Raw genomic sequence first — 17,502 nt, forward strand, 5'->3', positions numbered from 1 at the left:
AAGGGGGGGGGGGGGGGGGATTCTGTCTTGTCATCTTTGATCATCTTCAGTTCCTAATAAAATATCTTGGCACCTAACAGGTGTCATTTAGTCTATGCTAGATGAATAAGGACAAATGTCTGTCCTTCTGGTACAGGGAATATTGTTTTTTGGTGTGAGATGGGGTGAAAGAAGGAGATACTAGTAAACTAAATTGATAGAAATTATTGAGAAAGTAGGAAAACACCTGGCATGGCAAATGATATGTTCAATTTTATGTTGGCTGAGTTCACCAAAACCATCACCTTAAATGAAACCATTTTGGTGGATCTTTATTTTTAACAAGAGAACAAATCCATACTTTTATTTATTTACTTTTCAATAAGTTTAAATCCTTGAAGGATACAGCATCACTTGGATTCTGTGTCCAATGGCCTTAGCAGGAAGGTTGCTTCGGAATTTGGCACGAATCATGCCACTGTTTCCGTGAATGCAAGTTACATCTCCCCAGATTACTCTGGTTTTGTTCGATTTTCCACCAGGAATTACTGTGTTGTTCTTTGCTTTGTGCACCTAAGCACACCTCTGGCCTACATAGAATTCAGTTTCATCTCAAGCATAAACACCTTTAATTTTAAGAAGAGCTGTGTGCTCTCTCAAGTTCCGGGGACCCCACTTATAGCCAGCAAAAATGGCCTTGGACCACAGCCTTCCAGACGTATTTGTCAGTTTAGAAGTCATGTGCCCAGTAGGCTTCCACAGGCTCCAAGGCAGCTGAGAGAGCTTTCTGGTGTGATCTTCAGGATATTGACCTCTTAAGCTCTGAACCATGAACAATTATTTTTTAACAGTAATATCCACTTAAAAATTCGGACTTAGAAGAACAAGTCTTCAGGAACTTCATTCTGAAAAAGTGAGATGCTACAAAATCTTAATCATATGTACAGATAGCTAAACCGCGAAGGCCTGCATGCACAGCTCGAGTGGTTATATTGTTAGCTCTGCCTCTAGTGGGGGGGTTGAGCTAGGTGGGACACCAGTCACCCTCATGGTCACCTGGGCTGCTCTGCCTCTTCAAATTGACTAGGCAAGATTCTCCATCCTCTTGATCTTGGAAGAAATGATTTTAGCTTTTCACCATTGAGTATGATGTTAGTTGTGGGTTTGTCATCTATGGCCTTTATTATGTTGAGGTAGGTTCCCTCTATGCCCAGTTTCTGGAGAGTTCTTATCATGAATGGATGTTGAAAGTTATCAAAAGCTTTTTCTTCATCTATTGAGATGATTGTATGGTTTTTTTCTTCAATTGTTTATGTGGTGTATCACACTGATTGATTTGTAGATATTGAAAAAATCATTGCATCACAGGGATAAATTCCACTTGATTATGGTGTATGATCCTTTTAATGTGTTGTTGGATTTGGTTTGCTAGTATTTTGTTGAGGATTTTTGTGTCTATGATCATCAGTGATACTGGCCTGTAATTTTCTTTTTTTGTGATATCTTTGTCTGGTTTTGGTATCAGGGTGATGGTGGCCTCATAGAATGAATTTGGGAGTGTTCCTTCCTCTGCAACTTTTGAGAGTAGTTTCTGAAGTATAGGTGTTAACTCTTCTCTAGGTGTTTGATAGAATTTTCCTGTGAAGCCATCTGGTCCTGGACTTTCGTTTTTTGGGAGTTTTAAAATTATTGATTCAGTTTCATTACTAATAATTATTCATCTGTTCATATTTCCTCTTTCTTCCTGGTTCATCTTGGGAGATGGTATCTTTCTAAGAATTTGTCCATTTCTTCTAGGTTGTCTCCATATGCAGTGTGCCTGTACTAGTTTCTTACTGCTGCCATAACAGTTTACCACAAATTTACTCATTTACAGCCACTTCCACAGTTCTGTAGATCAGAAGTCTTTGTGGGTTCTACTGGGTTCTCTGTTCCCATTCTCACAAGGCCAAAATCAAGGTGCCAAACAGGCTGGGCTCTTCCCTGGAAGCTCTGGGGAAGAATCCATTTCCAAGTTCATTCTGATTGTTGGCAGAAACAGGTTTTTGCAGTTGTAGGACTGAGATCCTCATTTCCTTACTGGCTGTCAGTCAAGGTCCGCTCTCTGTTCCAGGGGCCCCCTGGGTTCCTTCCCATGTGGCCCCCTCCATCTTTAAGCCGGCACTGGTCCATTGAATCCTTCTCTTGCTTCAAATCTATCATACTTCCCCTTTGCCTTTCTCTTCTACCACCAGCCAGAACATGTTCTCTGCTTTTAAGGATGCATGTGTTACATTGGGTTACTCAAACAGTCCAGGGTAATCTCTCCATGTTAAGGTGAACAGGCTAGAAGCCTTAAAATTCCACCTGCAAAGTCCTTTTTGTCATGTAACAAAACATATTCATGTGTGTGATATCTTAGAGTCACAGTTTCTGGGGACTAGGGTGAAGCATTTTTAAGAGGCCATCTTAGAAATTCTGTTACCACACCTCCCCAAAAGGAGGCCTTCTATAGAGGGTATCTATGGGTAACAGTCCATTAACAAAGCACTGTCACTATGCATATAGCCTCAATGAGTTCCCTTTAGGTCTAGTTTCTGAAAATGAGACATTTTATTTGATTAATAGCAAAAGAAACCAGGTCACCAGCAATAAAAGGACTGAAACTTAGGACGTGTTTCATGTGCATGTAGGAACTTGCCTGTGCACAGAAGGTGTCAGTTCATCTCATGGTCGCTCAGCTATGTTATGGGTACTGGTAGCACCATGTGTCGTGCTTTGAATATATCATATCTCAGTGCAGCATTGAATGAGAACATGGATGCTGATGATTGTCAAATCTCAGGTAGTAAATTTATGTAGTGGGAATTACCACTCTTTGGGATAAAGCTTCCTTTTTTATTCCAAGCTAGAAAATGCTTATAGGAACAATTCATGTCATGAAGGACTATCACTGTATATATGCTCCTATCACCAGCTTCCAGGTGACATGCAAGAGAAGCTATTCAACTTTTAGTTACTAATTCAATAAGGAATTTCAATAACCCAACAAATTAAAATAAGTGGGAAGTGCAGATTTAATACTTGAATGTATACCATCAATCTTAAACTTGCTAAATAAGAAAATCAAACTCATTTTCATACTGAAGAATAAAGGGATTACTATGTAGTATTTGACCCCCAAAAGGTGTTGTTAAGGTAATGTTATAATCGATGGAAACTGAGAATTTAGGAAATGAGAGGATATAGAGCCATACGTCAAAAGTGCCCTAAGACAGATACAGGTAGTAAATCTCTACATTACATATTTTATACAAGATGCCTATTTTATACATTCTGTTTTATACATCCCCCCCACCTTGTATGTTTTTCAGGCTTGTTGGTTTGCTTATTAGCTTTTAGAGTATGGACTTTTTTTTTTTAATAGATCTTTATTGGAGTATAATTTCTTCACAATACCGTGTTAGTTTCTGTTGTACACCAGAGTGAATCAGCCATATACATACATATATCCCCATATCCTCTCCCTCTTGAGCCTCCCTCCCACCCTCCCTATCCCACCCCTCCAGGTCATTACAAAGCACCGAGCCGATCTCCCTGTGCTATGCTGCTGCTTACCAGTAGCTATCTGTTTTACATTTGGTAGTGTATATATGTCGATGCTACTCAACATCACTAATTATTAGTATGTACTTTTACGGAAGAAAAATATGTAATGATTTGGGATGGGAAAGAAATGTTATAATAGTAAAGAAGGCATTAACTAGATTTATTAAAATTTAAAAATAAATGTGAAGTGGTATAATATGGATGACTGTATACTGACCTGATAAGGAATTTCCATACATAACTTTTGATGACATTGTGAGATGTTATGACCATTGGTGAGATATCATATTCTGCAGACATTTCTGTGTCTTTAACGTGAGAATGATGGAATCTTCTCTAAGTTTTCTCCCGTGAGACCACTTGAAAGAGCAAAGCTAGTTGGTACTTATTTAATGCACTGAGGTCCTTTGCAGGGCACCTTTAAAGCACTATTTTGATTTAATTCTGAATCAACTGTATTCCTGAGTTTGGAAAATCAAATTTTAACATGAACTTGCAAATAGCCCCAGTGCTTCACCCCTAATTCATATTCCAGCAACCTTCACTGTAGCAGGAAGCAGAGTCAAGCTGTTGCCATGAAGATTGTTTCAAGAGCTCAGAAATCCTCCAGGGACCCCTTTATCACTGCTTTTCAAAGAAGCCTTTATTCCTCTCTTCTCCTGTTTCCTGCAAAGGGAGTTGTGTCTAATACTTGAGGACATGGTGAGGCCTACAAGGACCTGAGGACTTCTCCAGGACTGTGATCTTCGGAATTGTGAAATCTATCATTCTGGTCCTTATCCTTCTTTCTTCCCACTTTGCCACATTTTAACAAATGCTGTTGTTTTGTGAAACTTTACTGTATGGTAAGACCTGCTTTTTCATTTTTAAAGGACTGTGCTCCCAGGCCAATTGGCATTTGTCTTGTTTTAAGTCTGTGTAAAGGTCCATCAGACTCATTAAAGTAACATTTTTGGACTATATTATCTGTTTGAAGATCTTAATTGATATACAATTTTCTTTATTAATGGGCACCAAAAAGTGTCTTAATCTAAGCCAATAATGTTAACTTTTATTTCAAGGTATGTTATGCTTAAATTTTTTTTTCCTCTGAAAGGTGATGAGATAGTTAAAAAAAAAAAAAGTAGAAAAAAGTGTGTATTGATGTTGCTAATTACGGATATGAATGTATAGGCAAAGTTAGTATATGGATTTAATGTATTTTCAGTAAATTTAGAAATAAAAATCATCTCACGTATTTCATCTTATATGAGGTAGCTGGGAATTGCTATTTCACTTTTGAAAGGAAAAATAGAAGCTTTTTATGTTATTTTTTTGGCCACACCCAGTGGCATGCAGGATCTTAGTTCCCCAACCAGGGATCAAACCTATGCCCACTGCAGTGGAAGCGAAGAATCCTAATCGACCACCAGGGAATTCCCAGGAAAAATTGAAGCTTTTTAACGTCACAACATTCTTAGGGAAGCATAGTTGTCCTATTTCATAGGGGACATGGAGAAAGAGAAAATAATGTAGATTTTTAAGGAGGCTAAAGGTGGTAGACTTTCTCAATCATATTTATACTCAGTCCAATAGATCTTAACATTTTCTTCTGAAGAGAATATTAATCTTGGTCATGCATTATCAGACTAGGCCGTGAGTACATTCTGGCAGAATATAGATGTATATGAAAGTAGAATATGAATATATATGAAATGTATTATATGCAATATATATATTATTTATAATGAGGCAGAAGCTAAATTTGTATTTATTTTTGAGCTAAAACATTAGAGTTCAGGAATTCCCTGGCGGTCCAGTGGTTAGGACTTGGTGCTTTCACTGCCAGGGCCAGGGTTCAATCCCTGGTCGAGGAACTAAGATCCTGCAAGCTGCGTGGTGTGGCCTAAATAAATAAAGAAAATAAAACATTAGAGTTCAAAGACATTACAGCTTATGGGAACGCAAAACTGACCCATGAAGTATGAATTCATTCTTCTCTGAAGTAAGGGCTTTTTCAGTGGCAAAGCTTGAGAATGCTGATCTGTATGATGGGGAAATTAGTGTTTGGACAAGAAATAAACTAATATATTCTGTTATGGTCTAAAAAGGAAAATAATACTTGCCTTCAGGTATTTAGAATTACTGTACAGATCCAGGCTTACAGTAAGATGACCATTTTTCCCATTTTCAATTATTTGAGGATATAAAAACAAAACAAATATCATTATTGAGTACATGCTATATACAAGCCAGAACTGTATGTACTGAATTGGCCAGGACAGGCAGAATTCATGGCCATAAGGAGGGCAGGCCCTGGCCAAGATTCAGGGTAGCAGGAAAGATCTAGCCAGGTGGATGGAACATGATGTCCCATAACATGTAGAAATTGGCAAGTGGGAACAAATGATTTCTTAGCAAGTTAGAGGCCTCGGGCTGGTCTAAAGGAGCTAAAAAGAATATATTGACAAACGGGTGGAAACAAAAGAATGAAATGTCCAGAGGGAAGTATTTGGAAAGCATCAAGCCTACCTGGTTGCAGGTAGGAAAACCAAGTCCTTGGGAGTGGAAGAAAGTGACCGGCAAGACTTCTAGTTTAGCGGAATCAAGACATAGGGCTTATCATCAACCTGGGACTCAGCAGGCAGGAACCTTCCAGGGATCTGGGGTCAAGCCTGTTTATGGTTTCTTAGAAAACTGCTGTCTTGAATGGGATTGGGGTGAGGCTGACAGCAAGTGGGATTTGATGCTCGTCCCTCAGTACTGACCCGGGTAGCTCATGATGGTTATCTTGTCAGCAAAGGGGACTAATTCTAGAGCTCAGAATAAGGAAGAAAATGCAGACAGTAGTCATATATATAGTCTCAGGTGAGGAGTGAGGAAAGCTTCTGGCACCTCTCCAGTTGTTATGCAGGTGCAAAAATTATTTAACTTTTTCTTTCTGTCTTGAATGGATATGCTACCTATTTGGTGGCATAACACACAGATTCAAATTAAATGTCAATGCATACTTTAATGTTTTAATCAATCAATGTACATACTAAATGATTTGAATTGGAAAAGGAATTTTGGGAACAGAATCCAACGTTAAGCTTGACAGGAAGTGAATATTTGGACAAGGAATACTGGAGCATTCTACTATGGCACATGTTCAGGTTTAGAATAAGACTATATTTTTCAAACCAATCTAGGGATACAAAACCAAATCTATACAGAATGGGAATATTAAATGAAAAATTCGCTTGTTTGAATGGAATTCAGAGCTTCCATGTAGAACTGCAGGAGAAGTGCAGTCAGCAGTGACCCGTAGGAATGAGGACCTGGCTTGATGGAGGGAGGATGGGAGAGTCTGGTCCAGCGAGGACAGAAGTACAGTTAGGAAGAGCCCTGGAAAACAAGTTCTCTTTCAAGCTGCACTGGAAGTAGGCATGCACTTGCTCATGCTAGACTTGAGCTTTGTGTGGCAAGCAGGATCAGTACACAGCACCCCCCTTTCTTTGCCCGTTCAGTCGCTGCTCTTGGGGTTTCGCAAGCTGCCTGCTCGCATGAATCTCCATTTTGTCCACGCCTGGCAATAGCTGCTCGGAACCTCGCCTCTGGCAGCTGATGATTTCAAGTATCCAGACCTGTCATGATGGTCTCCAGGAGAGGCGTCAGGCTGTCGTCCGGTATTAGGCAGCCCCCAGCTGACACAAAAGGCCTTTCACTGAGTGCCCTTCTCTCTCAAGCTTTTGAATTGCATATTTTGATAGCGGTTGAGGTAAGAAACAAGTTCAGAATCCAAACTGAGGCATTCAGTTGCTCTCCTAACCACTTGGCCTAATTTCTTTAGTCACTATTTTGCGGTTTGAGCCAAGTTTGCATAGTTTCTGACAATTTCAAGGCCTTAGATGCAACCATTGATTTCTTCAGAAGGGCTGTTCCATGGGTCATGAAAACTGAGCAGCTGGGCACTTTCTTCTCATCCTCGTCATAGCCAAGGAAATGAAAAGACCACAGGTTTAAGTAAACTCGATGAAGCTAATCTTTCTTCCTTTGGACCCAGCTCAAGTCCGCTTCATTCTTCAGCAGAAGAATGTCAGGCCCTGCCTCTGAGGTGCTTCTCTTGCCATAGATGATGTGACACAACCATACTCTTGACCAGAATCTAAGACAAATCTTGACCTTAGCATGTGAGAATTACAGAGTTTTACCCAGATTTCTTCTTGCTGTTACTCTGCTACTGACCTGTACGCCTATTGTGATAACTAGGGTTCAAACTTGTTAACAATTTTGATAAAATGATTTTTCTTTTGTGCTTTTCTTGGTGCCCCTATCTTTGTTTATTATATATGTATGCTTCCAGAATCAGCGTCCAATATACTTGTGTAGTGGGTGTTTATTTATGGCTATTGTTTAAACATTATGCCTTCTTTGGTAACCACATCCCAAATTTCTTCAGGGGCCATGCCTTCCCCAGTTGCAGAGATGGAATACATGACCCAGTTTTAAGTCATTCATGCTTCACTAGCCCGTGACATGGGTTCAAGGCTAGGCATGTGACTCAAGCAGGTTCCATCAGAGTGAGAATGAGAGCTGTTTTGTAGACTCTATCAATAAACACAGGCTTTAATTTTTGCAAGCTAAGGTCTAAGGAACTGTATGGTATGGAGCTTTAGCAATCATTTATGGGCCATTGATGGTGACTGTGTTAAACAATGAAGCTAACATAAGAGGAGAGGAGAGCTGAGTAGAGGTGACAGAAGCAGACCATCTTGTGACGTCATTTGAATCCTTCCAAGAATCCATGTCTTTATTTTTTTTTAATTGAAGTATATTTGGTTTACAATGTTGTGTTAGTTTCTGGTGTGTAGCAGCGTGATTCCATTATATATAGGTGTCTCAAGAATCCATGTCTTAACCCAACTGTGAGTCAGTTTACTCTCCACTTTGCTTCAACAAGTTTGTCTTGGATTTTTGGTATCTTGAATTTAAAAAAAAGTAACTGAGCGTTTCAGTCTAATGCTTGGGCTTGGCTACTTGCTGACCGGCTTCTTGATATCACCTGTGGCCTGGGTCTTTGATCGTCTTCACCCACCTTCATACTTTCTATGCTGGGTTTACACCCTGTTGGGACATCTTGATATTTCATATTCAATTCCGATGCTCTTTTATAGTCTGGATGAAATTCCAAGATATAATAACTGTGTTTTTCCCCTTGAGTATTTTAGGAAAGCTTAATGACTCAATAAATAAATTACCTCTTCAGTAACTCAAAGTGGAGAGGCTTCAAGGAATTTCACATAACTGACCACCGGGTACACAAATATATTGAGGTCAGTGGCTCATTCGTTTTTCTTTCTCTATCGTGGATATTGTTATATCATTTTACTGTCTTTGATCGTGACCTTTCTGACATTCTATTTGGCTGGCAAGTAACAAGATAACTGCTCATAAAGGGAAGAGATGATGAAAGAGATTTCTGTAATAGATTTTACTATAATGGGATCAGAATGGCAGGGAAAGAAAAGGAGTAGTTAGAGGCAAAACAGCCCATGGTTCTCACTACCATGCATTTTGTGGTTTTCTGAGAAATTAAAGATGACCTGAGAAGCGAGGTTCAAACAACACATTTTGAAATCAGTAACAGTCCTAGGGACCTTCTCCTATAGACCATGGACTGTGTGAGAATGGAAGTTGGTTCTGGGTATCATGTTGAAGCCCAATCTGTGTTTCAAAATAAAGGCCAACTTAAGCCTTTTAGCAATACTAACAATGCCCTGTGGTAAAAGTTCCCATTCTACTCCTTGTGGTATCCAGTACCTCTTTTAACCCTAATTGTACCTTTTTAATTGGAGCCTTCCCCAAACTCTTCTTTTTTTTTATGGTTCATTCTATGCTGAGGGGATACAGATGCCTCATGGGTCAAAACCAAACCAAACCAAACCAAACCAAACTGCTCCACAGCAAATTGAGAAACACCTGAAGTTTTCTCCATTCTTGACCCTCTCTTTCCTTGATTGCTTCCAGCTCTCCTTCTCTGCCCTTCTCCTGAGGTTCTCCCCTCTGCTTTTTGATTCTGATCCATTGTGTAAAACATTTCAGCTCAGTGCTAAGAAAGTAGCTAGGAAAGAAGCTTGCAATATGAGGGGCAGAGAGGCTTCTGGAGATAAGGGGGAGTGACAAGGGCTTGATGCTTTTAATTTGAAAAGTCTTCATAGAAGAGCTTAAATATGAACAGTTTTGAAAAAAGAGTCATCATGATTTAAGCCAAGAAAATGTAAGGGATTACTAGGAAAATGAGTCAGCTGGAGAAGATAGTCCACCTTTTTTAGTTAGAATTAGATTCAGTTGTTAATAGGAAATATTAGACTTAAAAATATTAAACAAAAAAAAGTTTATGAAACATCAGTATGTTAGTATGTTAACGTGACACTTTAAACACTAGTCTGGTGCTTTGTGGTCATTAGGGATCCAGGATCCTATCATTCTTCTCTTACCGTCTGAGGTCATGGCTTACATTCTCGAAAGTATTACCTCTTGGTCCAAAATGGCTTCTGAAGCTCTAGTCATCAAATGTGTTTTGTAGTTGGGAAGAAGGAAAAGAGGCAAAAGGGGAAATTTTTCTTACAGTGAAGTTGGTTTCCTTTCAGCAGTTTTCCCAGAATTCCCATACAGGACTTCTGTTTATCTCATTGGCCAGAGCTTGGTCACATGGACATACCTTGCTGTAACATTGTCTGGGAAATGTAGTCTTTTAACTGGTTGCATTTCCATCCCACATAAAATCTGTTCTTGTAAGTAAGGAAGGAGGAGGGAATGGCTCTTGGATAGCAGCTTGTACTCTGCTAAAAAAATCCTTGAAATCTATGGTTGCTTTTTAGGAGATACACTAAGTTATTAGAAGATTTACAGACCTGCAAGGAATTTGGTTCTTCTTATTTTCAATGTATGAATTGGTAAGAGTCTTAGTAAGAATATTGGCCTTGAGTGTAATGACTTGGGTATAAGAGGATGGAAATTGTAATTTCTGAGAAGGGGTTTATAACATTTGGTTATGAGTAAAGTAGAGAAGGATGTAAAAATATTTTAAAGTTTGGGGGTTAAGTATGACAAAAATGGTCAAACAGAAGTTAGAAAGGGATGAGTAGCCCAGTAAAATATATGAATTGAACACTGAAAAAATTGAGGTCGATTTCAGTTGTATGCTTGTGGTACTGGACAAGGGTGGGGAGAAAGCCTAAAATAGAGTAAACAATGGGTAGTATTTAGAAGTAAAACCAGTGCATTCTGGTGTTGAGGTTGGCCATCTGGTTGAGAGGCAAGTCATGTAAAGTATATGAGTGAGGGGGAACACTTGCAACACGATAGGGAATATTGGAAATTGTAGGGAATATTCTAAAGAGGCAGCTGCTGCTTGGCTGCAGCCAATCATTGCCATCAAAGAAATCAGGCTTAGGTCTTCTACTTTTTCAGGAGAAGATAGAAATCCAGACTTTTATATAACCTTCCAGATTTAAAAATAATTTTGCAGGTCAAGCAAATATGTCTGAAGACTGGATTTGCCCAGTGGATCAGTTTTGCAGCTTCTGATCTAGTTCAACATCTTTATTTTACTGAGACTGAGAGAGATCTAGTGACTTGCCCAGGGTAACGTAGCTCATCAGTAGATCCCTGCCTCTTGACTCCCCTTTGTCTTCCTACTTTAAGAGCTAAGAAAGTCACATGGAACTGTTTGGTGGAAAGGAATAATCAGGGGAGTTAGGCGTTTCACATAGGTTTGCAGTTAACTCCAGAAGTGCCTAGCACAGTGCTTAGCATTCAGGGGCATCTCTCAATGTTAGCGCAGTCTCTACGTGAATTGTTCAACACATGTAGGTTAATGAATGAAATAGAGGAAAAGGAAAAAGCAAAAGAGTAATTATCACACCTTGGGGAGTCCCCATAATTAACCATGGAAACAAGATAATGAATTAGCAAAGATGGCATCCAAGGAGCAGTCAGAAGCAGCCAGGATTTCTTTGTGAACCTGTGCCTTTACCTTTGCCCTAATTACAGCTTTAGGCTGTAAATGTTTTAATTTGGGGTAATTTCCAGCCCTTTAATAAATTTCTTTCCAATTATACTGCCACCTTAAACTTATAGCCTCACAAGAAAGTGTGGTCTTCAGAGAATATTTCTTCTCCCTTTAGTTGAAATTAGATAGATTGATTAATTTTGGCTTAAATTTCTAAAAATGTGCAGTTGTATCTTGAGATGATCCCACCATTAGTGGTTAAGTGTCTCCAGAATAAGTAATTACTGTCACTAAAAGACAAATTTGTCAGAAGAAATGTCCTTTGAAAATCCCCTTTTCGGTATAAATATGTCCTTACATGTCACCAAAATTTGCTGTATTATCTCAGTAACATAGATCATAGGGAAATAATTTTTGAAGTGACCAATTCTATTTTAGGTTTTTGCATAGTGAAATATATTTGTAAGACACTGTTTAAAGTTCTTAGGAGAGAAGTCCCTGGAAACTAGAATTTTTAATTTAATGCTCATGTTAGAATCTTGAATAGAGAACACAATGGAAAGACCTTGGGGATCTGGTAGATTCCATAGGCAGTTTATCTCAGAACTAACTGCTTTTGCAGTGGATTTTGTTTACAGTAGTAATAGCCTGTATTTATAATTTGTTCTCCTGGAAATTATCTCACAAAACTGAATTACCTACAAGGTCAGTGGTGCTGGACTAAGGTTACATACTGGTAAATTTTTTTTTGATTGGATTTATCACTATAATACCCCAGCTAAACAGTGCTGGAATGCAGTCACTAAAAAGAGAAGAAAAAATGTCTATTAATCATTTGATGTTTAGCCATGCCCTTATACTTTTTTTCTTTCCTTTTTAGTTCCAAGTCACATATAAAATACCTGCAGATCTCAACAAGAAAATGAGATTCTTCTCTGCTATCACCTGAAGCTGCTGTGACCATAAAACTAAAAAATTACATTTTGTCTCCTTGCCCATAAAGAATGCCCACCAGAGCGGGTCCAATATCTTATCTTTCTACCCAGATAGTGCTTGTTGCTAAATACACAGAGCCTGATTTTACAATCTTCACTCAACTCTGACTTCCACCATTTTCAGTGGTGGTGGGGGGGAATTCTTATGAAAGGTTTATAAATGATGTGAAAATGGGCTATAATTTTGTAACTTGCTTTCATTGTCATCTGGGATCTGTTGAGATTCTTTTGAGTAGAGTCAACCCAGTTCAGAGTGGTGTGCTACAAGTCTGCAGGATGGAGGAGAGAAAGCATGACCTTATCACTTGGATGGGAGTTTCTGACATTGCAGGGGCAAAGATGATGAAAATCAAAGATACCCTTGATCATAGAGTTTTGTTTTGTTTTGTTTTGTTTTGCGGTACGTGGGCCTCACACTGTTGTGGCCTCTCCCGTTGCGGAGCACAGGCTCCGGATGCGCAGGCTCAGCGGCCATGGCTCACAGGCCCAGCCACTCGGCGGCATGTGGGATCCTCCCGGACCGGGGCACGAACCCGTGTCCCCTGCCTTGGCTGGCGGACTCTCAACCACTGCGCCACCAGGGAAGCCCCGATTATAGAGTTTTGAAAGCCGCTCTAAAGCTCGCAGGGTGGACAGAAAAGAGGCCTTTCCCATCTCCACTGCATCCTGAGAAATGAGATGCAGCAAGAAAGATTGCAGGTTCTTAAATTTAGGGGTGTCACATAGCCCTCTGAGAATCAGATAAAAATTATGAACATTTTCACCAGAAAAAAATATCCATAAAGATACATACATAGAATTTTGAAAACTTGTGTTTTTATTAAAAATTTGAAAGTATTTATTCCCTAAATATTTCTCTGGATTTTCTGGGGGTCCTGGGGCCCAGGTTATGAATTCCAGGACCTCTGAGGAGGATTGTGGAAACTTACTTTGGACATCTGTGTAACTTGTGTCCTCCAGCTACACTTACCTAATCTTATATTCGGGGTGATGTTAACAGTAATAACCTGTGCTGTGTGTCTTTTGTGCCTGTCTGCTGCAAAGTTCTTTTCTCTCCCCCCAAGTAATCATATCTGGAAGTCCTTGAGATGTTTCGGTTGTGTTCATGATCAAGGCCAGACAGTGGTCATATGATGTCCTCTGGTCCTGATGCCTTTGCTGCACACTGATGCCCTCTCTGTTGGATAGCTTTTGTTCCCTTGACTGCGGCCACCTCTATCAGGCACTGATGACCGCCTGACGGATGATGGCACATCCCTGCCACTTCTGCTGGGGCCCGTGGTGTCCTGCTTCTGCTGAAGCATTGGAGACTTTGAGGGGCTACGCATGCTCTGTCTTTTCCAGATTTCCAGTGATTCCAGGTCCTGTGTCAAGGAGAATGCTTTTCTCTCTTTTGTGTAACTGTTATTCCAATTAGATGGTTTCTAATGGGTTCTGATTTAACACTGTTTAGCAAGACAGAACTTTAACTTTTATTTCTACTTCCTTCCTCCTTGGTGTGAAGGGCAAACCCAAGTGACCCCCGATGTACTCAGAATCCTCAGTCTTCTGCCACGATTGAAGTTTGTCTCTGGTCCAGTGGCGTTTGCCTGACTCACTCTCCCTTTGGGAGCTCCTCATGCAAATACCATTCCAGGGGCCTATTCCCTACTTTATTGGGGGTACTCAGAATTTGCCCTCAACAAGGAAAGGACCAGCATAGATTTAAACTAGAAAATTCAAGAACATCAATATTTAAGAATAATATAGACAATAGTGTGACCTTTGGGGCTTAGGCATCTTTTTTGGAGATATTTTGGAGAGCTCTTCCAGATCTCTGTGTGCCCCTCCAGAGATAAACTCTTTGTAATTCTACTCTGCCCTACGTCCAAGCCAGTGTAGTATGGTGAAAACTTGCATTAACAAAATTCCAGGCTCTTACTGGAAATGTGTACCTTCTTTATTGTAAGTAACTCCGTACAGTACCTGTAATAAGGATGATCTTTCTGTCATGATTCTGTTTTTTAGACCATTCATGTACCTCCAACTCCATGGGAATCGATAAAATATGAATCTGAAATAATGCTGAATTTTAAAGCTTAGCATGCGATGTATGGAAAAAATGCCTCACCATTTTTCTTGCTGTCGTTTGAAGGTAGAGGTGTAGATTCATCAAACATTGGAAACACATTTTGAAAATGCCGATATCTCCATCAGTTATAGATTTGTCATAATGCTGACGCCTCCTGCTGTCCCACTGTATTCTTCACTCCCGATCATTTGTCCTCTCCTTGACATGCTGCACTGTGTTCACCCAGCTCAGGGTTGTGCTCTCTCCAGTGTTCTGTGCGCCCTCACCTTCAATTTCCTACCAAGCCCACTGGCCATCCTGAAATCAAACAGGGAATTTCCAAACCAGTCTTCATCCATTTGTCTTATGAACTTTCTCTCCCTCCATGTCAATTGCATTTTCTCTCATAAATTCTATTATTTAAGACAAGTTTTAAAATACTGAAATACTTTGAGGGACTTCTAGCATAGAAATATATGGGGTTAACTGGGATGTGAAAATAAAATGGAACTTGGTCTTTTCTGAGCTTGATATAATTTCTTTGTGAGGCTTATCTCTTAGGTTTCTATATAGTGTGGGGTGGTGGGGGTTGGTAGGAAAGGAGAATTCTGAAGTTGCAAAATAATTCTCTGACTCCTTAATAAGCTCTTTTGTCTGGCGTTCTCTTTCAGGTAAATGCTTGGTTTTCAGCTTTTCTCTCTAGCTCCTTTCTGATATGGCATCTTGCCTCATGTAGGAGGAGGGCCCTATGTTATCTTGTGGTGTCGGGGCAGAGGGCCTCATTTTCTGCCAGGCATCCTCTGGATCTTCTCTGCTCTCATTGGCCTCGTGTGCATTGAGGTGCATCTGACCCCTGGACTCTTAGAAATGTGTGCTGTCACTGCTGAAGTCTGTGACTCTGGCCATTTTCTTTCTTTCTTTTTTTTAAATTTCTAGTCTTTTCTCATGCTTTTATTTTTATTTATTTATTTTTGGTTGCATTAGGTCTTCATTGCTGTGCACGGGCTTTCTCTAGTTGCGGCCAGCGGGGGCTGCTCTTCGTTGCGGTGCATGTGCTTCTCATTGCGGTGGCTTCTCTTGTTGTGGAGCACGGGCTCTAGGCGCGCGGGCTCAGTAGTTGTGGCTCGCGGGCTCTAGAGCTCAGGCTCAGTAGTTGCAGCACACAGGCTTAGTTGTTCCGTGACATGTGAAATCTTCCCGGACCAGGGATCAAACCCGTGTCTCCTGCATTGGCAGGCAGATTCTTAACCACTGCGCCACTTTTGGGAAGTCCCCCAAACCACATATCATTCTGAAGAAAAGTGGGGATCATATGAATGGTAATAAGTACTATTGTTCTGCTCCTCATCTTTATCTTTTATCTGGGAACTCTAGTCCCACACAAAGTTTTCTGTGTTTCTTTCTACGATTCTTTCTCACATGTTTCTCTACGGAGCGTGATTGTATAACCAATCCTCCTCCATGGCCTCTGCTATCTAGGAAGCCCTGCTCATCCCTTCCATGGTTGTCCAACACTGACAATGGAGGTGATGCTGTTTAGCCAAGGATGCCATATCTGTTTACCTGCAAACCGAGTGCCCTCTGCTGCTCTGCAAATGCTTGTTGCAGGGTCCTTGGGGAACCTGACTGCTGTGGTCATGCTGCTGCTGCCAGTCGGGGGGGCCGTGCCTCCTGGCTGCTTCCTGTCCTGCCCTGGCTGCACTCAGATGTGCAGAACCCTTCCCACACAGGGCCGTGTGGAAGTGGCGAGCAGGTCTCTCTCCTCCTGGTACACTAGTCAGACTTCTTAAGTCTCAGGGAGTTTTGAGGATAAAAAGCTTATTCAGTATTCACTTGCCACTCAGTTCCATGCACAGCAAATCTAACCTTCTTGCTCCTCTTTTGGTCACTGGGGTGTTGCTAGTGGGTCAAGCCTGTAAGCCTTATTTCCTCTTTTGGGATTTTTTTGTGTGTTTGATCTTTGGGAGGTCCCTTAATTTCTCATGCAAATGCAAAATGTGTAGGTTCTTCCAACCTGTTTTCCAGACACTATATCACAGACTTTGTAAAATGTATGCTTAATCTGGAGCTCCTACCTCCACATATAATTTAAATAAAGATTTACAGATTTACACTTTTCTGTTTACAACTGTAAATATACCAAGCAATCCCTTATAAATCTTTCGGTCTCTTTTCTGGTTTGCCACATGGTTTCAACAAATTAAAGAAACACTTAAAATATCTGAATCCTCTCCCCACTCCCCCCCTTTCATGATAATGGGAATAATTGATTAAACAATCTCTTTGTGTGAGATTTTCTTTTCGGTAAAGGCTTGGCTTTCAGGTTTTTCTCCTCCAGCTCTTTCTAAAGGTGGTATCTTATATTACATCTCCCTTGTTACATTGGTTTGTATGACTTTCCAAAAGAATCTGTTGCTTTCAAATTGGGGGAAAGTAAATTAAATGTAGTGAGATGGAATGAAATGACCCTCCCCCCCATTAAGATCATAAATAATCTATTGGGAGATTGCATATCCATCCTGGTTGACTCAGACAGAGCCATTCTCAGCTAATGTGTGGGCTGCTGGTGATAAAAGCAGGAACAAGTAGGAGTCAAATGTTCCTTTAACAAATGATGTCAGTTATTTCTCAAGGTTCCCAAGAAGTAGCTTTAAAATCGTCTTACTACGGGGATCGTGTTTCCTTCAGGTGAGAATAGTGGACTGAGCCTCCCTAGGATAATTAATTGATTAATTAACTAATAATTAATCAATTCTTAGTATGATGAGATGTGCTTGCCCTTAGTCAGGGAGGAATTTAACACCAGGCTTCTGTGGAAATAAATGAAGACCAACCAAATGGGACCAAGCAAAGGCTATTTGTTCAGAGCTTACAAGGGAGTCAGATACCATCTCTTTTGTTTTGGCAGAAACTCA

The 17,502-nt window shown here is 40.3% G+C and overlaps 1 pseudogene; it reads right to left on the reverse strand.

Moving 5' to 3' along the window:
- Window positions 1–366: 366 nt before the first annotated feature.
- LOC116751051 lies at window positions 367–720 on the reverse strand (annotated as a pseudogene).
- Between the last annotated feature and the right edge of the window lie 16,782 nt (window positions 721–17,502).

The sequence above is a fragment of the Phocoena sinus genome, chromosome 3 (genome assembly GCF_008692025.1).
Source record: "Phocoena sinus isolate mPhoSin1 chromosome 3, mPhoSin1.pri, whole genome shotgun sequence".
NCBI classification, from domain to species: Eukaryota; Metazoa; Chordata; class Mammalia; order Artiodactyla; family Phocoenidae; genus Phocoena; species Phocoena sinus.